Source organism: Triplophysa rosa, linkage group LG20, assembly GCF_024868665.1.
Source record: "Triplophysa rosa linkage group LG20, Trosa_1v2, whole genome shotgun sequence".
In the NCBI taxonomy this organism is placed as follows: domain Eukaryota; kingdom Metazoa; phylum Chordata; class Actinopteri; order Cypriniformes; family Nemacheilidae; genus Triplophysa; species Triplophysa rosa.
In genome coordinates this window covers 17,396,011-17,420,635 of record NC_079909.1, presented here as the reverse complement: position 1 = coordinate 17,420,635, position 24,625 = coordinate 17,396,011, and the positions used below count along the sequence as shown (strand labels likewise).

General features: G+C 37.9%; 1 long non-coding RNA gene across 3 annotated transcripts; it reads left to right on the top strand.

The window, feature by feature from the left end:
* The first annotated feature begins 942 nt into the window (after positions 1 to 942).
* LOC130571404 (uncharacterized) lies at positions 943 to 24,625 on the top strand. Of its 3 annotated transcripts, XR_008965079.1 has the most exons (4): positions 943 to 1,070; positions 1,147 to 1,233; positions 22,627 to 23,005; positions 23,580 to 24,625. It is a non-coding gene; the product is annotated as an uncharacterized LOC130571404 (long non-coding RNA). The 3 variants fall into 3 exon arrangements; XR_008965081.1 differs by lacking the exons at positions 943 to 1,070; positions 1,147 to 1,233 and adding an exon at positions 3,986 to 4,040; XR_008965080.1 differs by lacking the exons at positions 943 to 1,070; positions 1,147 to 1,233 and adding an exon at positions 20,492 to 20,753.

Below are 24,625 nucleotides of genomic sequence, written 5' to 3'. Positions count from 1 at the left end.
ACGCGCGCACGCGCACACGCACGCACGCGCGCACGCACGCACGCACGCACGCACGCACGCACACACACACACACCTAGACTTTAATTACAGTTTATCAGTGTGCTGCAGGAGGACAGGCGGGTCTCTGACAGGCGGCTGATGGTGATGAGACTAAATGGGAGAGGAGCTCTCACCCCTCCGAGGTTTCTCACAGGGCCCGTGGCTTGTCATAATAAGACAGCGTGAGAGTGACAGTTTATGGAGCACTTCCCCTGGCGTCCCTGGAGAGATATTTCAGGTCTAATCGAGCTTAAGAAAGTTCAAATGCTATGCATGTTGAAAGTGTTGAGGCAATGTTTAGAGGCCCCATTTTAAACTTGCCAAAGCAAACATCACTATTACAATATATCAAATATTTACACGGTCCAATATGCTAAATAATACGATATCTATATAGTATGTATTTATTAAATTGTTAAATGCATTATTTTAAATATGTAGTTTTACGGTCTCAAATTCAGAAATACTGCAGGTTAACTTTTTTTTGCACATTTAGCGAGTGTTACTTTGTTATTGCAACTCATGGATGCTCATTTCTCTCGCCATCACTCTGAGCAAATCCCTTCACTTTAACCTCCAGACAACGTAGAAAGTGAACGGATAACACCTTTTTATTCTGTGCTGTGATTTCTCACTCTTTGCCCGAGCTGAAAAGCTCTCACCTCCGCTGCCAGAACTTGAAGTGCTCCGAGTCCCTGCAAATTGTCTCTCATCCTCTCGTTTATCTGCTCGGGGAGAAAAGCCCCCATATCTCTCGTCTGCTGTTCACACGAACGCAATGTTCCTCTTCAGTGCACTCCTAACGGAGCTGTGATGTGCTCTTGCTCCTCTGACAGTAGCAGAGACACCCGCTGGTGTTCTCTGAGGCTTGCGGTAACATTTGGACCTGCGGTTTGTTTTGACCTCTTATGCAACTGTAGCTGTATATTCCTTGCAGGGATAGAGGAGCTACTTTGAAACTGCAAGCTACTCAGTTTAAAGAAGTTAAATTTGCTGTATAATAATGAAAAATAATATAATGGCATTAAAGGTATTTAATGGGACAATGATCTTATGAAAAAGTGGTTTACTTATATTGAGGAAGCTGCATTTGTTTTGCTTTTCAGGCAACAAACACATTTGCACGGATGAAGTATCTACATCACTCTTAATGGAAGTTTACGAACCACATACTCCAACAATGACTCGCTTTGGTAAGTCTCTGACGTTCTCACGCCAAACGGCACAAAGTGTTTAAAGAAAATCTTTGGCTAAGGGAATCTGTCCTCACTGACAGAAAACAAACTGTTATTTTGTGATGTTAGGCATTGAAGTGTGGCTCACTGTTTGATAAGGCCCATTAAACTTGGGCCCTATATTTTATTAGACGAAATAGATTTGGTCAACAGTGCTGCGAGGTATGTCTTGTTCTGCCAGTGATAACTCGATTAAGGTAAGTTGCTGTAACCTGTGGACGTCTCCACTGTTGTTGATATTTGTAGGAGTGAAGTGGTCAACCTGGCGAAGTGTTCTGTAGCTTTGTGCTATAAAAGTGATGCTTTAAAAGTTGGTAAATGACATTGTGATGTCATTACGTCATGACGTCTGCATTACATTGCAAAACTGTGTCAATGTGAAGAATGTTGGAAGAGTAATACAAGAAATTTTAACGATTGGATATTTTTATTTTTAAATACACCAGTAATTCATTTGATAATTTCAAAAAAGCAACCATCATAAATTAAAGGTCCGGTTGAACACGCAGTTTCTGCCAATCTCATATTAATGTTGTGTACCTATAGAGTAGTATTGCACACTTTGTTTCTTCGAAGATTATTCGGTTTGATCACATTTATAAAATATAGATACAGCTGTACGATTATTTCTGAAATCAGACGACCTCCTGGGGGTGTGCGGGAGGCGGAACTAAATCACGAGCACACAATACATCATCGCATTATCTCTGCATAACTGTTGATTCACTATAAGTTTGTGTTTTTTACATTATGCACATACGCGCCGATTGCCAACAAAACACAGACATATGAATTAGTTTCACTTACCGCGTACGGTTCTTGTCTGGCATCTTTTAGCGCTGGGACCGCTCCATCTATCAGTTTCAGACGATCTCCAAATCCAGCGTTATATCCATCGTTTCTATAACATCCATCACTGAAATGCCATGAACAAACAAACACACCTCAACTTCTCTCACTATAGCAAGAGTAACGAGCTGCAGGCCCACAGCGCAGCCAATCTTGACGCAGTGCAGCCAATCTTGATGGTAAGCGGGTCTTCCTATCGCTCGTCGGTTGACGCGTGGGCCGGGTATTTCTTTCGCCTTGCCATGGTTGTGCTTTTCCGGGAGAATTGCCCAATAAGGGACTAAGAAAAGTTGTTACGTAACTGTTTTTCATGTTCGAAAAGAAGGCCGTTTCTCAATTCCAAGAACGGAAAGAACGGACTTGTGTTCTTTTGGAGACCAGTCTTGCGAGGCAGCCTCGGAAGAACGAACTTGGATGGAAACGCCGCAGTGACTTCTGGGACTTCAAGCGGGTTCCGTACGCACGCAAGACTGCATCCAATGCATCCTTGATATCGAGAACACAGTACTTTCATGCATTCTCTGTTCTTGTGTTCTTGAGTATTGGAACCGGACTTTGACGGTTATTGATGACGTAGAGCGAGAACACAAAGACACAAGACCGCTGAAGAACGCATATTGAGAAACGGCCGAAACTTTCCGAAACCTATACGAACCTTGGGGGAGTGTATCGAGCACAGAAATACTACATAATACGTCCAACTCGTTTTTTGACAAGTTGACCATGTTAAGCATGAGAAGCCAGCACGTTTAACATTGTAAAGAAGTCCGATTGCATGAAAGAGCGTTAAATCACCCCTTTAACATTTACTCCCAGTGACTTAGTGAGGCTAACCTTTTCTTACATTTATTCATTTGGCAAATATATAAATACACTGAAATATAACAATATAACTGAAATAGGACGAAGCCTTCGAAATAGGACACAGGTAGATTATGTTGTGACCAGTGTTGGGTGTGACTAGTTACTAAGTAATTAGTTACTGTAATTTAATTACTTTTCCCTTGAAAAAGTAAAGTAAGGGATTACTCCGTTTTTTGTCATTTAATTACAATTACTTCTGATGTAATTAAACTAAATGCTTTGTGTAATATATGTGTGTGCAATAGTGGAATTGACATCAAAATCTAAAGTCTTACTTTAAAATCCATGCTTTAATGTATAATTCTCACATTTGTAAACTTTGGTCAGGTAATAATACTACTTTATGTAGTTTTATATTATTTATTATTAAGCCGTTTCATGTCTATCCTTCAATCACTTAACTAATCAAGGTTGATGTAGGATATAGAAAGTAATTAGTAATAAGTACTTAAATACTTTTTGGAGAGAGTAATTTGTACAGTAATCTAATTACACAATTGAATATGTAATTAGCAACTAGTAATTAATTACTTTTTAAGAGTAACTTACCCAACACTGGTTGTGACTAAGGGTGTGTGACAGAAAAATGTTAATCAAGTCACTTTTCAAAGGTTTCAAAATTTTTTCAAATAAATAAAAAAACTAGATTTTTTGTTAGGTGCTCTTTGAAAAATAGTTGCCAGGCCAGCTTGAAAAGTTGTTAAATCTAGCAACAAAACTGGTAAATTGGCATTGATGGATGGGATGGGGTGGTGTGGCAATCAGGTTAAATATCTGAGCTGGTAACCCAAATGCTGTTGGCCATGTTTTCAAGAAAATAACCAAATTAATGGAGCATGTGTATTGGCTGACCCAACCTCATAAAATGTTTATTATATATAATATTTTTTTGAAAAATACTAATGATAGCATAAAAAACATAAATAAAATAAAATAATTTTCGACAGACTGTGAATCTGTATTTGCATTACTACAAAATAGCAATCTGAGGGTATTGCTAAAATGGCCGCCACATGGGTTTACTTGGCTTCCTCCTGACAGAGCAGGTTGCGGTGAGTCATCATTACCATCCAAAGATCTTTACACTCAACAGCAAAGCTGCATGATGAGAAACTGCACTAATGTTACAATCTCCTGCTAGCATATTAGCTTTGTCAATGTGTAGCCAAACAAGAAAAAATAGGTATGCTTGTATTGTAGAGTAAAGTGATCAGATTCCATCTTTAGCTTTGATGTGCATGGTGTCATGTAGAGTCTGTGTGTGTGGATTTCATAAGAATATCTGTCTAGCATTCTCTCACCAGTTTTTGAAAGGCTTTCTTTGATTCAGATCCTTCATGTCTTGCGTCAGTGGCGTGCATTAGGTCTGTGTGAAAATGGCTGTGCTGTTTGTGTGTTTTTTGTTTGTTTGTAAGGAGAATGGGGTTCAGCAGCTTTGTTTTATTACTCTGATTATTTCTTAGGAGTAAAATGTTTAACCAAGTGAAATTTGCTGAATGGGAAGACACGAGAGCACAAAGATGGATTTTGCACAACTGTTTGGCAAAGAACTTTAAACTTTGTCTCAAGAAGCCAGGGACACTGTGTACATTACAAATAAAGAAGTTTGTTTTTTTTACAGAAGAAAGAGAATAGAGGTTCATACTCTAGGTTCGTACTTTACAATGAGGCGTTCAGTGATTTAACAAAGTTTGTGCATTATCATTAGTACTGTAGGCCCAAACAATGTCTTTTGTGTTTGAATTTCTAGGTCTTCAACCACACAGCCACACTTTCCTATAGCTCAGATCACATGTGAGATCATAATTTATACTCATTTGTGCAAGAATGACAGATTTGCTCTTCATAAATGCAATGTAGGTTGTGTTGTTGTGACAGTAGTTCTGGCTTTGATTTTCATCCTCAACAGGCATCGACAAACAGCTTGTTAGGTCTGGAATGTGAAGATGATTTGAGACTCGATAGCATGTTACTGTTCATCTAACCACTGTGAAAGTCATTAAGAAACATCTGGTCTGGAGAAAAAGCAATGGGAAAAGTTTGACTTCCAACTGAGTCCTGATTCACAACATGATGGGACTGTAATATATAAGAGATAAAAAAAATGCATGAAATTGAAGAACTCTAAGGGTGCGTTCATATTTGTAATTCGGTTTGTAAATTTAGTCCTGGTTTGCTTAGCGTTCAGACTGGCATTTTAACAGCGAAACTAAAGATACGGAACAGCTTACGTGTAAAGTCGCAACGTGATTGGACAGCTTTTATTATTATTAAACACTCCTTTTATGTTACCAAATCACTTGGTTTTCAGGTCGTATCTTGTTATCACTTCATGTTTTTGATCTGTGTTGCGTTCATATTTCAATCAAACCGCGCCAGAGTTCGTTTGAAACCCATCTTTTCAGCGGTCTCGGTCCGCTTGTTTGATGCGCACCAGGGTTCGGGTGGCAGTGTTCACACGTACACAAATAAACCGCACTAACAAAGCATTCGCACCAGAGTTTGTTTGAACCGAACCAAACATGGCATATGTGAACACACCCTAAATCTAGGGATGGGTTACGACGGCTAGATTTTTCAGAAAATGAAATATAGTTTCAAAGGTGAATATATAATTAGTTTTTTTAGAATTTTAAGTTTTGAAGAACATCTTGCACATTTGTTTTTAATAAGCATGTCAAAGGTAATTTAAATTTTGTAACTATTAAACATTGATTTATGAATGTTTATAAAATAATAATATATTGAACTATTGATCTGCATTATTTTCTGTGGTGTTGTGTCTAGCTGTTTATTTACTGAAAGAATGCATCTTCAGGTGAATCTGATACCAATTTGTATAGCTTTTATATAGATTGACTTCCTCTGGTTATGAAATATCTGCTGTTACAGACATTAGTCTAAACCTCCAATATAAAAAGATAACATCTAAAACAATGTCACATTTTATTGGGGATTTGTTTACCGTTCAATGTTTATGTATTTTTTTGCCATTAATAGGGAAGTGCCTCTGCCTCTGTTCCAAGTTTAAAAGTGAAGCTGCTGAGCTTTTCAAATCCAGTGAATCCATTCGGTTTTAGAATTTGTCGTTTTATTCAAGGTCGTTTATCGACCTGTCACCCTTTCTGTTTGTTCTTTTGTATTTATGCGTTGATGCCTTTCTGTCCGTTCAATCCGCCCAACACTTTTCATTAAAAGTCATAGGTTTAGCTCCGGGGCCGCTGATCAAATAGGAAAGGGAAATGCATTTTCATTTCTCCAGATATTTTAGGAGTACCTTATATTTACATATAGATTGAGTATTTATCAGGAAAGCAGAGGGTGGGGAGGATTCTCTTTTGGTTCATTTTCCGAAGCCATGTTGAATTTATGTATTTGTTATGGGATGAAGATGTAGGGTGTGCGAATGTAATTATTTGAAGACGACGTCTACATTATTTGAAATGCTAACAGTGCATAAAGTAATGGGGGGGCTTAAGTTTTGTGTCACTTCTTCAGGAGTTGAACTATAACAGAGCATTTACCTCAGTCTGGATAGTTGGGTCCTAGGACTTTATAAAATATTTGATTTGAAAGTTTAACAAAGCTGTAGGAAGTTCTCAATGTACCGCTCGTACATTATAAACATGGCTGATTGGAATTTGTGACTTGCAAATGTTTGCCAGTTTTGTGAGCAACATCTATCAGACTGTCAGAATTAGTATGAATTGCATTTGCAACAATAGCTGAAAGTCTTAACGTTTTGGTGACTGTTTTGAGTTTGTCAATGCCATAATCATGTTTTGGCAGCAAAGCCATTAATATCGTCATTTCTGTATCGACTTCTTCATTCCCCCGTTGCAAAGTGTCCTCACTCTTAAAAATGAAGGTGTTACAAAAGGTTCTTCACTGCGATGTCATATAGAAGAACCATTTTTGGCATCCCAAAGAACCTTTCAGGTGACATATACTGTAATTATAAATAATTAAATGGACGGCATCATGAAGCACTTTTACAGTGAAGTCTTGCCTACATTACCTAACCAAAGCTCCTTTCTCTTCACTTAGGTCACTTAAAGGGATACTTTCCCCCAAAAATGAAAATTCTGTGATAATTTACTTACCCCCAAGTTGTTCCAAACCGGTATACATTTCTTTGTTCAGTTAACCACAAAGAAAGATATTTGTAAGAATGTTAGCGACTGACAGTTCTGGTGGCACCTTTGACCACCATAGTAGAAAAAATTAAAATGGTAGTCAAAGGTGCCCCAGAACTGATTTCCTAAATTCCTCAAAATATCTTCCTTTCTGTTCTAAAGAACTCAGAATTAATTTTTTGGGTGGAGTATCCCTTTAATAGTCTTTTGACATAGTCTTTATGTTCATGTTGTTGTTGAAACAAAGTGACAATAGCTGGATTTTGTGTAGCTTTTAACTGGTGGAACAAACACAGTAACTTGATGTTTTAAATCTCTCTTCTTAATTTGTGTGTTTCAAGTATGTGGAGACATACAGTAATTGCTTATGCTAATGCATTTTTAATGAGTTCTTTTGTTAATAGAGAGGCAGATGTTCATTTCAGATCAGTTATTGGTTTCCCCTGTTGTACCACAAATTGTTTATGAATTACTTCTTCTTTTTACAAACTTCTACTAGGAAACGCATGCTATTTAAGCAGGCTATAATGATCAAGTTGCGTTTTAGGATTCATGAAACATTAAAGGCAGGGTGGGTGATCCTGCCCAGCAACATTTTTTGTCATGTTGGTTGGAAATCTCTTTACATCCTGATAGCAATCAAGAAGTCTAGTGGTCAAATAATATTTTTATAATTATATTTCGTCTGCGAAAGGAGTAGAACCAAAAAACGTTCGCCCAATCAAGACGTTCTGGCCGAACGCTGTGACTGGTCATGTGTACATTTTCGGCCAATGTATTTTGCATACCACTGCGCACGCTGTTCACGCAGACATCATACGTCATCAGCGCGCTCACGTCCACTGTGTCAACGTAGGGAGAATGGGGGACAATCAGCAACAATCAAACAAAATTTTAATGGATTTAGTTTGTAATTGGTTACGTGGGTTTACGAAATACATTCATGTGTTTGGAGGAGGCGTGGCTTTGAATCACATAGAGGGTGGGATTATAATTTCCGTGCTAGCAGGCTAAAGTTAGCTCCTTTCCGAATCAACCGCTCCACCTTTAAATCCGACCTGTATTGCGCAACATATTGTATTTTGGGTAACTGTAGATTCCACCAAATTGCCCATTTGTATTGAATTGTATTTGACCTCATGCAAGCATTGAAAATATTTGTTATATTAAATTATATTTTCTTGAATAAAATGAAGACCATTAAGAATTTTGCATTAAGATCATTAGCAACATCAGTTCATCAAAAACCACCGTGATGTATAAATACTTATAAATTATCTCATTATCTATACTAAGGTTTCCACTGTATTACGTTATCAAGACATTCTGCCATAATTATCAACACCGAAACACAAGTTGTTTGCTTAGTGCCTGTTAAACAATTAAATCGAAATAGAGCGCTTGCCCGGCTGTTGTTACAGTTGGCTCACTTTCCCTCCAATGTTGATCAAACATTAGTCAGGACAGCGCTCTGCTTTTTCAGCAAATACCTCTGCGTCGTTGGCTTTCCGTAGCCTCATGGTAAAGAACTGCTCTTTGCAAATTGAAATAATGGTTAATTATCTGGATTGGTAGCAGATGCGGCGTTCACCGAGACGTTCCTGGTCTTCTCGACCACAAGTGAAAAAAGAAAATATTCATTTGCCCTCCACTTCAGCCACCTGACTGCTGTTCAGCATGAACCGCTCAACACAACACAGTGTTTTGACATGCTGGAGAAAAGGGCGGGGAGGGAAGCCTACAAAATGGAGCCATACATATCGTTATCAGAGTTAATAATGCATGATGCTCTTATTTTTCTCTGTCAGCCATCCCGGATCTCATGTCAGATTTCAAGAGTGCTTAATGGGGCGTTTATTAGTTTCCCCGGATTAATAACGCAGGTTTCCACTCAGCCAATTCTCTCTGACAGACGTTGAGACTTTTCCAAAATACACCGTCGTGTCAGATGAAAGATCGCCTCCTTGGCTGTGTAATTAGTGATGAATTTCATTTTCCTATTTTTGGGTTTTTTAAAGAAATGGGCGGCAATTACAGATGCTAAACCGGTCATGTTTGTGTCTTGTTTAAAATTGTTTGAGAGTTGTTTAAATGATGCGTCTGAAGCTTTTCATAGGAAACAGCATTGATTTATTGATATGAGAATGTGAGGATTGGCACATCCAGGGAATTGCAGATGTACTTCTATTTTGATAGGCAAGTAGGGGCAGAACGGATGGGATGTGCGCTTTTACCTGTGTTAACAAACTGACTGAATGGAATGCATTCATCCCCAGGAGAAACGGGCTGCGATGGAGGCTGTTTCCAGGACCATAACCAGAAGAGACACTGATGGGGTGTAGATTAAAATGGGTTTTTCAACCCCAGATTTGACTTAGTTTCTTGAGCAGAACACAAAAGAAGATATTTTGAAGAAGGTTGGTAACCAAACAAGCAACCCCATTGACTTCCATTATGGAGACGAAACATTTCTCAAAATATCTTCTTTTGGGTTTCACGCTCTTTCCCCAAAGATATATAAGCAGGGTTAGAAATTTAAATTTAAAAGCCTTAACCTTTATTATGAACTATAGTAAAAGTAATGCTTGACCTAGCAATGATTCACACCATTGTGACTAGGCCGGTTTAATTTGTTGGTCCGAATTATGCTGAGCACTCGTGATGATATGTAAAATAACATGCCATCTTTGTTGAAAATATTCTAGGAATGCTGAAGTAGTCCATTGACATGGATGCAAATGGAAATTCCTGCGTCAGGTTATGCAAACTGAAAAAAATGTGCAGCGTTAGGTCAGACCCTAGACCTCGGCTCACCCTGTCTCTGCGGAATGTCACCGTGATAGCCGTGTCCTTGGTGGTCCGATTATTCCTCCCCTCCTTCATTGTCTCTCCTCATCCTTGTCTTTCATTCTTAAGAACTACTTCTTCCTCTCATTGTCCACGTCCTGCTCCCCCTACACCCTCTCAAGCCCCCTGTCGACCTCTCACCCGGACCCTCTGTCTCTCTGCTAAATGGACGGCATTCTTGGCTGTGGCCGACCATTGAGACTGTCCCAGGTTACCTCTTGGGTCTGATGGATGGGCTTGTCTTAGTACTCTGGTCAGGATAGAGTCTATTCTGGTTTTAGACATCCCCTAGTCTGGCTTTATCGGAGTCTGACTTATCGAGCTGTCATTTGTCTAAGTCTTAGCTCATTATTGTGACCAGCGCATAGACCTTGGCCTCTTGGGGTACATCTTCAGACGGCAGTGGGCAACGTAAGCCCCAAAGGAATGTGTTATTTCCCAAAGGGTGTCGATTTTAAAACTCAGCAGACTTAAGTGAGTTCACAGTTGTTTTATTTATGGATCAAATTTATCTTGGATGTCTTGAGATTCCTTAGAGGAATAAAGGAAGGTACCAATCAGACATGGAGTAAAAGTATGAAATTGAAAAAAAATAATGTTATTATAGATGTAGAATGATGGTTTTAAGTATTTGAGATTTTAAGTCTTCGACTTTTGACCGTTTTGAGGCATTGGTGAGATCTCCATCATTTGTTCGTCGTTTGTTAATTTACTCTTGCAAAGATGTACACAAACCTCCCTTTCTCTTTTATAAATTAGTTTCAGGACAAAAGACAGCACAGCATTACACTGTATGTACCAGTCAATTAGCGCTAACGTTTGTGAAAAAATGCTAAAAATCAATAAGTTCATAGTTTGTATATGTAATTATTATTTCTGGGAGAAATTCTCTGATTACAAGTGCATGATTGTATGCCAAAAGGCTGGAAAGACAAACAAATCATCTTTATTTTGACACGGCTCTCACTTTGATAGGTGTTTGACTAATTGAGCGTAACAAGCAATTTATAAGTAGTTTACATTTACTTCATATCCAAAATTACAATCCGTCTTCATCCGTCAAAGAAATACGAATTTATAAATCCATCAAACCTTCACAGCGTAATCAGTCTAATGAAACACGACAAATCAAACAATGTTGATTTCGTAGAACAATATTTGGCCGACACCACAGAAACCGCACCTGTACTGTGGACGACATCTGCGTGTAGGATTACGTATCTTTCGTTTAGCGTGTTTCATATTTAGTTGCATAACAGGAAGCAGTAATGAATGCTCCTTTAGCTTTTGCTTTTGAAACAGATTTGTATAAAGGAAAACGTGTCTGTTATTCCATAGACATACAATTTCTAAGAGAAAAAACAGGGCATATTGGTAATGTTTTTTCCTGATGTAATTCACATTACATTGCCATTTGAGACACACCTTAAGTGGCATTTTAAGGTGTGCAAAAAAAATTCAAAAGGAAGGTTTTGTTTTCCGCAACACTTTGTTGCAGCATTGCATCCGGATCCAGAATTAATGACATCAGTTATTTATAGCTCTAAAGAAATGTGCTTTGTTTTTTGTCTTTATATGAATGAACGTTGAAAGAGGAATGTATTTTCCTTTAGTGATTGCCAAGCACTTGGGAACACCCTGTTTTCTGGCGTTAAAAATTTGAACCTGTTATAATTTCTCTGCTTAACAGTTTTAATAGCTGAACGTGCTTGTGCACTTAAACTTCTGTGAGAACATGTATTTCATTTACCTTGAGGGAATGTGAAGGAACAAACAGTTTCAAATGTCAGATATTACACAAAATGATTATACGGTATCATCATCACATTAGAACCTGTTAGAAGACTATTAAATATTTCTGAAGCAAAATGAAAGCTGAATTCAATACAAAGGAAACATACAGACAAATCAAGCGTGTAGCGTTAGTTCTGGCTGGTCACGCTTGCATCAGCTGATCTTCCTCCACCTATAGAAATATGACACAATCACAGCTTCAGTTTTAAAATTCATTCAGCTAATACTAGTTTATCGCGTTGCTCAGGAGCAAATTACCCTCCACCATCCCCAGCTCCACCTCACATTTACAATCGGACTCAACTTCTGTTATTCCTTTTTAAAAAGTTTCAGCTACATTTTAATTATGTGTTACACTTAAATGTCTTTAAGAACTAATGACATCTGCTTGTTCTGTTCTGTTTACCCTAAGGTGGGTTATCGCTGCGCTATTCATGCTGGCTGCATGGATGGGCAGGTAGTTTTGCCCAGAACAGAACCACCAATCTAAACTATATGCATGTTGTCAGTCATTTTTGACGGTAGTAAACCCGACAGAATTAAGTTTTTAAATAAGTATATTAAGTATTAATATTAAATGAATATTTTAATTTAATATTTTATTTTTAATTAATATTAGAAATTAAGTATATTTGAGTTAAATATTTGTACAGCTTTTATAAATTATTTGTGTAATATCTTTTTAACCAGCCACGAATGGGAATGTGACATTTTACATAGTACACTCAGACAAAGAAATCAAATCTTTTCTTTTTTGCACTCTCTTTGGAGGAGCTTCAGACACACAGATGTATGTTGATTTTTAATCCAGCGTTCTGACTGCACTGTGAACGTTTCTCGGGTGTCCTGTCATCACTGAAACGGTTTTGTTTCATGGCGAGCAGAACTCGGTAATGAAAAGTAAGCTTTATTTACTGAATGCCTTAATGCCATAATGGCATAAACGGTCATGATCTGGCATGTAGACATTAGATCACTGTGAAAAGGTTAGCGTTAAAGAGCTTTGAACTGATACAGGATCAAATCCAGCAGTAAATGTTTATGGCCTTGTACCTTGGCCGGTGTTGACTTCTGTGTTCTCTTCGGGATGGGGATTTTGAACGGCTCTCTGTATTGGCTCTGGTGAATGGACACCATTGCCAAAATATACTCTTATTACAAGAGAGGAATTTTTAATAGACTCTTTTTCAACAGGTCTCTATATTACGATAAAACAAATATTATTTGAATAAGGAAAAACCTGGTTGTTCGTTTGTCTTTTGTTGACCTGAAGTGGTTTATTCCAAGTCCCAAATTAATTTGTGGTGACTGAGGCTGGATTTAGTTTGAGATAGGCACACAGGACGCCCCTTGAGGTTTCCCACTCTGTCTCGCTTCTCTTTTACACTACGTTTGCTCTCTCAACCTCTGTGATTCTATGTCTTTTCTTATATTTTCATTCTCTTTTCTGTCATGGAGAGTGTGTGCATCACTGGTTGTTTTGTTTTCCTTTGCTTAGTTCGTACTTTAGTCCAAGGGGACCCAGATGCTCCACAGTTTGAATGCAACCCCATAAATTTTGTTATTTTGCAGGGAAAATTAGTACAATGGCTGACAGGCAGAATATGAAAAATATTTGTTTTGTGGGGCGTTGGCTCTTGGTGCTGTAAGGCAAGAATGTTATTATTATAAAACTGGTCAACAGATTCTTCTCATATATTGAGATACAGTTTTTAGAGGCCTGTGTAAAATTTATGATATAGACTTAGTTTTTCTGTAAAGAATGATGTGTATTTACTACAGTATGAAGGCCTCTGTGTACAGGATGCGAAAAATGTTTTTAAAAATATAAATAAAAAAGAAATATTTTGTATTATGTATTCATTTTCATATAGATCATATAATACATTTTTACAATTTAAGTCATTCACGTTATTTATTATTTTGTGTTTGATTATTCATAATGATTTTGTAGTAATTATTAAATGAATACGTTCAGTCCACATTTATTTTAAAAATTAGCTTTTTTGTTAATTTTATTATGTCTAACCCTTCCTTATGTTTATATCTCAATTTACTGTCTCTCTTCCTCTTCACCACTCACCTCATCAGCTGAGCAGAAAGACTGTCCAACCCATAATCCTTTTCTCCGCCATGTCCGTGAGTGTTGCCATAACCCAAGCCCACCTTCCCCTCATCTGAGGTCACATGACACTGCAGCAGCACGCACAAGGGCCAATATACCCCCCGTGTCCTTGTTGATTAAGACAATATGAAGACGGGGAAGCCGGTCCAAAATCAGCACTCGTCCCCTGGGTCACTTTCAGCATATGGGGCCCGGCTCTGGGTTTTTGATATGCATCCACAGGTGAAAACAGAGACCAGATGTGGACAGCTTGGCACGGAGACAGCGCCTGTTTGGACGCACTCAATAGGGGTATTGTGCTGATGTGAATACGATAGATCAAGTGGAACGGAACACTGCGTTAAATGAAAACTGGCAGGCGCACCAGTCGTGAGCCTTATTAATAGTTAATATACATTGCTGATATATAATGTCTATCATCAGGTTTTCTACTAGAAAATTTCTGATATATTTTTTGGAATCCAGGTTTCACTCAGTACAAAGTAATTTCGTGCTAAGAGAACACAGATGTGTGTGGATTTATGTGATTCATTTGATAATGATCTTCATTTATCAAGATCTTTAGATCTTTACATTCCTTTGCTTTTTAATTAGCAAAAGGTTGTGCTCCGTTGGAATTGTAAAACAGGTTTTCAAACATTACCCTGGTCCACCATTGGTCAGAAAACCGCCCCTAACTTATGCCATTGGTTGAACATATATTGCTGAGCAGGGCAGGTAAAGATACTTTACTTAATAAACACCAATGTAGGATATAGCAGCACAGTCATAATGTTAATATTTAAAGAGGTTGCTCTTTCATAGCTCAGAAGATTTGATGGAATTCTTAATTGTGTTTCATTATCGACTAAGATGTTTCTCTTAAAATTGGAAAAATAAAAGTGAAACAGATGACACGGTTGTTAAAATACACGGACTATGGTGCTGCAAAATTATCATAGATTGTACAGTAAAATATCTTGATTTGGGTCAATTTGATGAGAAATGTTCGAGTTCACATTGAAAATTGTAATCTTAATATCACTTCTGAAATTTTAACAGAGAAATTTGCAACATTTCTGGGCTTTTTTCTCAGGGGAAATAACTTAAGCAAAAGTTTACATTTGCTCTCAATTTAATCAATTATAAATTGAAATATTTAAGAGATCTCACATGCGATTTTTCTTTTATACGTACATGACAACTGCCTTGATGAATGAACATTTGGACATACAAGATTTTCACTTTATTAGACATTAAAAACATTTGTATTTAAAGGCTCATTTTTAAATCCTTGAGTTTTCTTTGTCGATCAATTAAATGATTCTTTCATATCCATTTCTTCACAAAACTAAAACGTATTGTAATATCTGGGAGTTTTGAAATACAATGATGGCGAGCTATCACGCATAGAGATTGTGATTATTAAATTACAGACACCTCTTAATAACCACCAAAAAATGGTTTTGATATCTTAAACTGATAGAGAGAATGAAAGCTGAAAGTACAATGGCCTTCTTTAAAGACTACAGGAGTCATATTCCCAGTTCAGGAGCAGAACACTGTTTCAGGATCAGAATGTGCATGTAATGTACACTGACACGAGAAGCAGAAATCCGATCAGCTCTGTTGTTCTGTACTTATGCTTACGGCGTCACTGTGTGTCAGACGCATTAGATCACACATCATCATAATGACAGTCACAAAGCCTCAAATATCAAATGATTCATTCAGTGCTGAAATGATTCCCTTTTATCTGATTACTCGTGAATCAAGCTTTGTCTTCATGCGTCGTGAATGATGTAATTGAATCAGTCTCTGTACACTCTCATTCAAGTTTTTTCTATTTGGATGTATATATCATTTTTTAATAAACTGATTATACTTTAGGCTTTCAAATGTTTATAGTGTACCATTGCATTACGTCATTCACAATTATATGATACGAAGAAAATCGAGTGGTCACTCTTAGTTATAGTGTGGTTTGTATTTGCAGCTATTATGTATTTACCAGCTTTTGTAAGCATGAAGTTTATATTCTCATCTGGTTGGCATTATAGAGTTTCAGGCATGGATTTACTCCGTTGGTTTGGTGTATTTCACATACAGCAGCCACCTGACGCTATGGCCTGCTGGCTTGAGGACAGAGCTCATTAAGTTCTCCTGTGTCTGTCTGCGGCTCTGCTGTGCTCTGCTTGGCAGGATGCCCTGTCTCTGCCAAGGTTAACTGTCACCACAAGCTTTGACATGTCTCCCTCTTGCAGGACTAATGTTGCCCAGGGGAGTGGTAAATGTGTTTGCACCTTGCCCGCTGGGCAGACTGGCAGAGTTGTGTTGCCCTAGCAAAATACTGGCATGAGCACCTGTTCCTGCTATGGATGGCCATTATCCCTGCATCGGATTATTTCCTGCATAGGATTATATAGAAACAAATGTGTCACTTTTATTGGTTGTTTTGGGGTGTTTGTCTTTGCATCATACTGCTTTGTTTTACCGTTGTTGCATTTAACAGCAGATTCTTTGACCTTTTTAGTGGTGCCTACTGTATCTGTAAAAGGGTTTCCAGCATGATGCTGCAGTTTTGTAAGCGTTTGGTTGGGCACAAAAACTATAGTAGAGACACTTAAAAAAAATGTTGGGTTGTTTCAACCCATGTTTGAGACTAGAAGTATTCCTGTATTTAATCGTACAATATATCGCGGCAATGAACATGTACACTATTGTTATTGTGCACACTTAAAAATACTGTGAATAATGATGATTCATTGGATTTCAAGAATGCACATTAGCGTCTTTTCCATCAACCAGTACAAATTTGCAACACTTTGTGTGAGACCGAATGAAAATGCTTCTTCGAGTATGAATAAAACAGACATTACATATTAAATGCATCAATTTTGTTATAGTAAAACCATTTTTATTCAGGTCAATTGTTACACATTTTCATCTGGACTAAAACTTGCCAGCCTAGAAAATATTGGTTAAAAATGTTATTATTTTGATTGTATTGTTTGAAACAGGTGGTTACTATATACTTAAAAATTATGACGGTGTTTTTCAATGTGTTTGTTTGACAAAATTTATTATCATGATAATACTGTGGTAAAAGTTCCACCAGTTATTGAGATACAAAAAATTGCCAATTTAGGAGAAATACCGACAATCCCAAATATCGGTTTAAAAGAACATAGACTTCTTTAGATGACATAAACAATGCTGGTACGACACTGGTCTAGAAGAACTTCCTGTTTCAGTTACACAAACGTTTGAACAAAATTCAAGTAACAGAATATTTATAACCGATTTAAAATGTTAAACTAATATCTTTAAGATTTGATGACATATCGCTGTTGTCCTTCTGAAACCTTGTATCTCTGTATTTCGCAATTTTTATTTTTGACATTATTATTAGTCACCCTTTATGTTTGTCACTGGGTTTTGCAAATATCTAACCAATAAAAAGTATTAAAAGTGTTTGTCAACTTTTACGACATAGTATTTAATCATTTGAATAAGACAGTGTTTTTCTCATTTCATGAAAAATTGTGAATTTGGACATACAAGGTTTTGCAAGTCCAGCGACGATATGCAAGATTTACAAATACTAATAATAAATACTGAAACTGGAAGTGTTCTGGACCAGTGTTTACATCTTGCAAAGTGGTTTATAGAGAATTCTATGTTAACTTAAACCAGTGGTTGGGTTTGTCCATATTTGTGGCAACCATGTATTAAAACCACCCAGTTTGCTCCTTAAATCTAAATCTATGGGATTAGCTGCATGTTTTTCCTGATTATTTTTGATTTGAAGGGGCAGTTGAAGGGGCAGTTGTGGCCTAATGGTTAGAGAGTCGGACTCATGACCAGAAGGTTGCAATTTCAATAGCTGCTCAACATGAATGGCCTGATCATTCACAAGTTGGCGCTCTTAACCGTTTTGATCGCTCGTGTTATATGGGTGTGACACCTCTATTTTAGGAAACGTCGTGGTGTTACAAGATCAAGGTCCAGGAAAGATGTCACATTGGAGTCAGCTGTCGAGAGCGTGTATCTCTGTACTGTCTGTCGCTTATAGCTTCTTACCTCATAGATGCAGGGTTATGAAAATATCACCATTGGGTTTGACTGAGAGTGTGAGGGGACACGGGGCTAAATGAAGCATTTGTGTAGAAGATGCCGTTATGAGCTTGTCTGGATCCTCTTTTATTCATATTTAGTAATAAGTGAGCTGAGTTTGTCCTCTATCTGTAGCGTGAAGAAGAGAAAAAGAAACGGCACACTCCAGAAAGATGCTGTGTTGTGTCAACCTTTGGTGTAATTTAACCTAGAAAATGGGTTGCGACAACTCTGCGTTTTTATCTTTGTTGCTTTCTGTCCATGTTAAGCCAATTTGAGTCACGTTAAAGTGTGTCTTTCCACCTCTTTTATAAACATCTCTTCTGATTTACATCTAGTCATCGTCAAAGCGGTTTCAAAACAGTGATAAACTCCCTATGACACATCAGGTCTTACTCAACTCTTGTGCAAGAGAGACGCTTGCCATCATTCAGCACTGTTTGTAAAATTTGTCTCTGGGGTCTAGTCCTTTCTTGCACAATCTATATTTTATGAGTAACGCTACAATACACCTCCTGGTTGCCCACTGATACTTTTTGCATAACTTGGTGGTATTTCATAAAATTCTGGCAGCATGATTTCCAACATATTTCATTCCCCCTCTAAAACCTTCTGGCCTTTTCTGCATGGTTACCACTGATCCTCAGACCAACACGCTATCACAGTTAGCAGTAAATTATTTAGAGGTCGACACCCGGGGTCCCAGTGCTGCGTACACCCCCATCACCAGCCTGTTTTTCGGTTAATACCATTATAGATGAGCAGGATGAGGAAGTCCATTTACGTCTGTTTTGGAACCAGGCATCAGGGAACCTCGGGCAACAATAGCCCCAGAGCTGTAGAGCCCGTGTGAAACCAAATCCGGGCAAAAGTACGATTAAGCGCCCCCCTGGAGGCCAAAGGGGTGTATTTTTAATGCTACAGTAGTATTGCAGAAGCCTTTGCCATTTGTATGGGAAGTGGCATGTGTGGGGTATCGAAAGATGTCTTGAGCTATGGACTATCCGGGACTGGAGCTTAGATGCAGATTAATAAGTCTTTAGCACATGTTAACCTTTTTGCACCGGCCTTTGTTGTGACACGATCGCTCGCTGTAACGCATCACATGTCTGCCAATCTCTCCGCACGCTTCTTTGACTTTATTTAGCTTGTGTAAAACAGTTTGCAACAGGCGGGTTCGTAAATCTGCTTAAGTAGTTTCAGACAAAAGAGATTGTGCCAGGGACTGTCAAAGCTTGCTGTTCTTAGAAAAGGCATTTGAGTTGAAATATCCCAGTCAAGTTTAACCCAGCTGGATCAGAGCCAGGACTGATAGAGATGCATGATGGCAAGATTTATGCGGCGCTGTGCCTGTCACTGTAAAGGCTTCAGATGCTTTGATCTGCTTTTAAACCTCATGAGACGCACAGAACGTCCATAGCACATGATATGAATGCCACTTGTTGAGTTTATTCTCATTTCTTATAAAGCGTTGGCTTGTAAAAAGTGAAGTGTGACATTTCACGTGTCGCAAAATATAATTGCAAAAACGACTTGCTTGAGTTGTCTCTCCGGATTAAGCTGGGATAGAAGAATTGCAACCTCAAAAAATGACTTCACCTTTAAACAGATTGACTAAAGAATAGAAAATATGTGGTTTTGCTACTCTCAACTTATACATTTGTTTTTAAGGCAATATGCATTCAATTTAAACACTGTAGTTGTTATCATGTTTTCCCTGAAAACGTTTTACCAGTTAAGCTGCTTACAAGATTTTAACGTTGCAAATACAAACACAGCAAAAAATGAAAATTTTACTAGGCATTTTTGTCTTGTTTTCTAGTAAAAATATCTCAAAATTCTTATATCAAGAAGGATATCGACCCAAGAGATTTAGTATTGTTTTATGAAAGAAAATATATGAATGAAGTATTTTTATGTTTAAAACAAGCACAAACATCTGCCAATGGGGCAAGAAAAATAATCATGAATTTAGTTTCACCTTCTTCCTCCGTGCCTAATTCAAGATTATTTTTCTTACCCCATTGGCAGATGTTTGTGCTTGTTTTAAACATAAACTTACTTAATTCTAAAAAAAGTTTCATAAAACAATTCAAAAATGCTTTTTTTTGCAGTGGAGTGTTTTTTTTGGGGGGACAAAATGGACAAGATGGGCAATTTTTAATGTCAAGCTTTTGCCATAATAATTCTAGTGAATTTCTGCAATGGTGATATAATTAAACTTTACTCAACAAAACTTTTACAATTTCTCTTTTGTTATTTTCTAACCATTGAATGGATTTTCAAATGAGATTGCTTTCATTTAATGACCGTATTCTAATAGCACAAGTTTTTGTGAACAGGAAGTTATGTAATTTTGCTCACGTAGGGTGATTTACCCATCGTCTCTTCACAAACAGATGAAGAAATCTGTGAGAAGAGCCCCTGTAAGCAATGAAGCTCTTTGAAGACCAGACACGGGGCATTACCATATTCATTTCATATCACGTGTGTGTACTGAATGAGTGAGACGGAGCCCTTTAAAACCAAAGATGAGACTATTTCTAACCTCGGACATCCCTGTGCTTTGGGTCTGCATTGATTTACAGTGTAGAGATACAGATACCATATCAAGTAATTGGTTTGCAGTGAGTAGTGTTACAGTTTAGTGGTAATGTGTGTGAGTTACTCTTTGTTTGTGGTCTCAGACTTTACTGCAGCTGCTTGTTCATAAATCAAACCGAGTAACACGATCGGCTTTTACTCATTGATGTTCATATCCTGACCAGGTCAGTGACTCTCTCTCTCTCTCTCTCTCTCTGTCAACCCTTTCTCACTCTCTTTCTCTCTAAGTGTGTGTTGGGCACAAAGTCACGTTCTCACCACATTGTATAGACGTTCACACATATGTAAGAACCTCCAGGGGTTTTGAGAGCCCACCCACATGCACTTTGAAATGTATAATTGGTAATTCTCAGTATAATGCTACTATATGATATCATACGGGTTGGCGTTTTTGAATTGTGCCCGGTGTGTGTGAGTGAGAGAGTGCAAATAATACACATCTGTCTCCCGCATCTGTTTACTCAGTGTGTGTTACAGTCTTAGGAAAGGTCAAGTGCAGCAGAACTTTGACCACTCACGACCCAGGAGTTTAAGTTTCATGACTTGTGTACAACTGGCCTTGACCCGTTTTAACAAGGATTCCACTTCCTGTCTTATAAGACTGCAGTTGTGTAGTATGTATTTGACATGACCTGACATTCTTTAAATGGGCACTTTTAAAGTAAATGCTTTAAAAGGCCTTTTCCTTTAAGAGTACTGTAATTTTCCTTGAGACAAATTCAAGGATTGGATTTCACCTATTATGAGAAATTTTTGCTTGGCATGAGTCAGTTGATCTTGTAAAGAGATCTCACGGTTCACACACTCATATACACGTGTGAGAATGTAGGTACATTTAACAGTTTGTTGCATTTCTGCTCTGCTTCTGTGGATATGTTCTGTGACGGTACAGCTTGTATGTGAGAGAATATGAATCAGGAAACTTCCCAGTCAATGGTCTATATTTTATGCATTTGTTATAGTTTTATCTCCAAAGGTGTCAGTTGTCTTCAGTGTTTACTGTCTGTGTGCCTGTGGGTTTTGGGGTTAGTGTAAGTTCTTCCATGTGTTCTGTTCCTCCGACAGTAATCTATAGTAAAATTGCTTTCCTGTCTTACAGTCTCCAGAAATAATGCAAAACTCCCTTAACTACTACAGATTTCAGCCTTCCACGTGTATGCCCCAAGAGCTGCAATATCTCTATGTGCTTTTTGTGTCTCAATAGTTTTTGATTCTAAAGCCTTAACGTTTCGGCTTAAAAAAAGTGAATACTCCATTTAGTGTCCTTAACTACAAAAGAACCTTGCTCTCTGCGGTAAGACAAATCAGTTAAAGGGATAGTTCACCCAAAAATATATTTTTTAGCAATTAACTCCGCCTCATTTAATTCCAAACCTGTACACTCTTAAAATAAAGGTGCTTCAAAGGTTCTTCACAGCGATGCCATAGAACAACCATTTTTGGTTCCACAAAGAACCATTCAGTCAAACGTTCTTTAAAGAACCATCTCTTTCCTTTTTATAATCTGAAGAACCTTTTTTCGCCACAAAGAACGTTTTGTGAAGCAGAAAGGCAGAAAATAATCCATTATGCTTTTTTGGCTAAAGGTTGTAGGCTTTCCATCTAGTGTCTTATTGGCTTCTCCCTGCCGCTTACACACTGCGCGTCTTCTGAACAAAAGCTGCTAAAGGGGTCGGAAAAGTCACCAAATCTAGTGAAAGAGTCGCAAACTTGACAACAATGGCTGGACAAATTATTAATGGGAAAGAATGGGAAACAGTGCGTCACGTTAGTCGCGGTGGGGAGTATTTTTGGTGTGGCGACCTGCCACGGCAAAATGAATATAGCGGAAACACTGAAGGTGTCAAATACAGACTTTGAAATAAACAATGACAGAATTTGCAAATAAACAACAACAAAATGTGTATTTCTTGGGGAACTATCCCTTTAACATTAAATCTGAACATGTACTCAAAACTCAATATAAACCTGAAATTATGCATCTATGTTTTTGTGTACACTGTTTGTTGATATGACCAACAACACTCATTTTCTTAGGTTCCAGCTTCAGCATCTCACCCCTGAGAGAAGCCCGTGATGATGGATGACCTGTGTGGATTGTGTGCGGTGACACCACCCAAAAAAGCGCTAATGGCTTCACCTCTCCAACAAGCTGTAAAGACTTAAACGCCTCACAACAGTATATTGATGACATAAGTCTCTTTGTGTGCTAGCCACGGTGAGGTAACCAGATCATTTCACGGCACCTTCGGGATACAGCTGCTTCTGCCATCCCTGAAATTACGATTCTCTCTTTTTCTCTCTTCTCTCTGTTTGAGAAACGCCTGCTGCTGTGGGACATCCTAACTGCTGGGACAAGATAACTACTTCCTGGAACACATTCCAAACCCAACCAGCTCGGATAACAGTTGAGAAGGTAGAAATAATTCAAAATATGTTTTTATGAGGAAAATGGTAAATGTTGTATTTGGGGGAAAAAACAAATGAATTTAAGTTTAATTGATCACAAATTCTTTCATCATTTACTCACCTTCATGTCATTCCAAACATGTTTGGCTTTCTTTCTTATCCAGAACACAAAAGAAGATATTTTGAAGAACGTTGGTAAACTAACAACATAGTCCCCCATTGACTTCCATTGTATGGACACAAAAACCACTGAGACATTTCTCAAAATATCTTCTTTTGTGTTCCACAGACATGAGAGTGAATAAATGATGACAACGTTTTTTTATTTTAAGTGTAATGTTCCTTTAAGATAAGCATAGCCCAGTCCACATCCTCAAGGAGCATTTTGTTTAGAGATAGCGTTTTATTTCAGAAAGCTCTTCTATATGTCCCAAACTACATCTTAAATAGGGCTTCTCCCGTCATAATTACAAAAAGCGTGTGTTATGTGTCAACCACCACAGACACGCTTTTACCCAAAGTGGTCTAAAATGGGTACTGTGGTAATGTCTGACACGCCCTATTTCACATGTGGGTTCCAGATGCGGCCACGGAGGGCTGGCGTGGCCCGGCGCGTGTGTGTACTCAAGAGTTCTGCTCGGTGGATGTCTGAGGGCCCCAAAGGACAAAAACAGTGGTGTATAACTGATGTCCGGCAGGGAGACCTCTGAGAGAAGATCAACAACAATGACCCCGTGTTAAATCCTCTAAACATTCCAATGCGCTGACTGCGGTCCAGAGATGCAGCCAGGGTTGTGATGAACGCAGTTTTGTGCACACGGACGCTTTCTTTCCAACTATTAGAAACTGTTCACCTGCCTTCAATCTTAAGCAATAATTTATTTCTAATTCTCTCTCTTTCTTCCTTTGCTGCCAATTGAAGCAACATTATCTTATGAATTATTCTTGTGCATTGTGCCAGATACCCTACATCACTGTTTCCCCATAAACTTATTTTCTTTGGTGCCAAGTGATGCCTTGTACAAGCAAGCCGGCTGTCTTGAATACGCAGACTCTGTTCCAAATTTCTAATAAGCTGCCCACCTAGACAATATTTTATAAACGGTTGATAGCTAAATGTTTCTGTAAAAATGTTATGTTTCTGTTTTAACCTGTTTTGGCTACATTTAAATGCATTCCATATATCACTCAAGGATAAGTTTTATCCATTATGCATTGCAAATATTTTTACTGAAGATGTTAAAATGCATATTTTATATACTGAGGGCCCCAAGATGGTTCCAGGGGGCCACAGATTTTGTTGCGTTTTATGAAATTAAGAAATGTATCGTAAATTTTGTGCATTCGAACATCAGCAAAATTAGACCACCAACCAAAATAATTAATGTTTTAGCATTGTATAACTTAATATGTTTTTGGTTTCATTAAAACTTTAAGTTTAAGATTATACGTAGTCTGTTTCACCCAAATTGTGTTGCTACTTATGTAAATTAAATCAAATATAAGCTTTAATTTCCTTTAGTAAAGCTGTCTGTTTCAAAGTATATGTAAAAAGGCTAAAACCTTGTTAGCTTAAAAATGCTGATGATGGGAGTCTGATTTGTGTGAAGGAAAATAAAATTATATT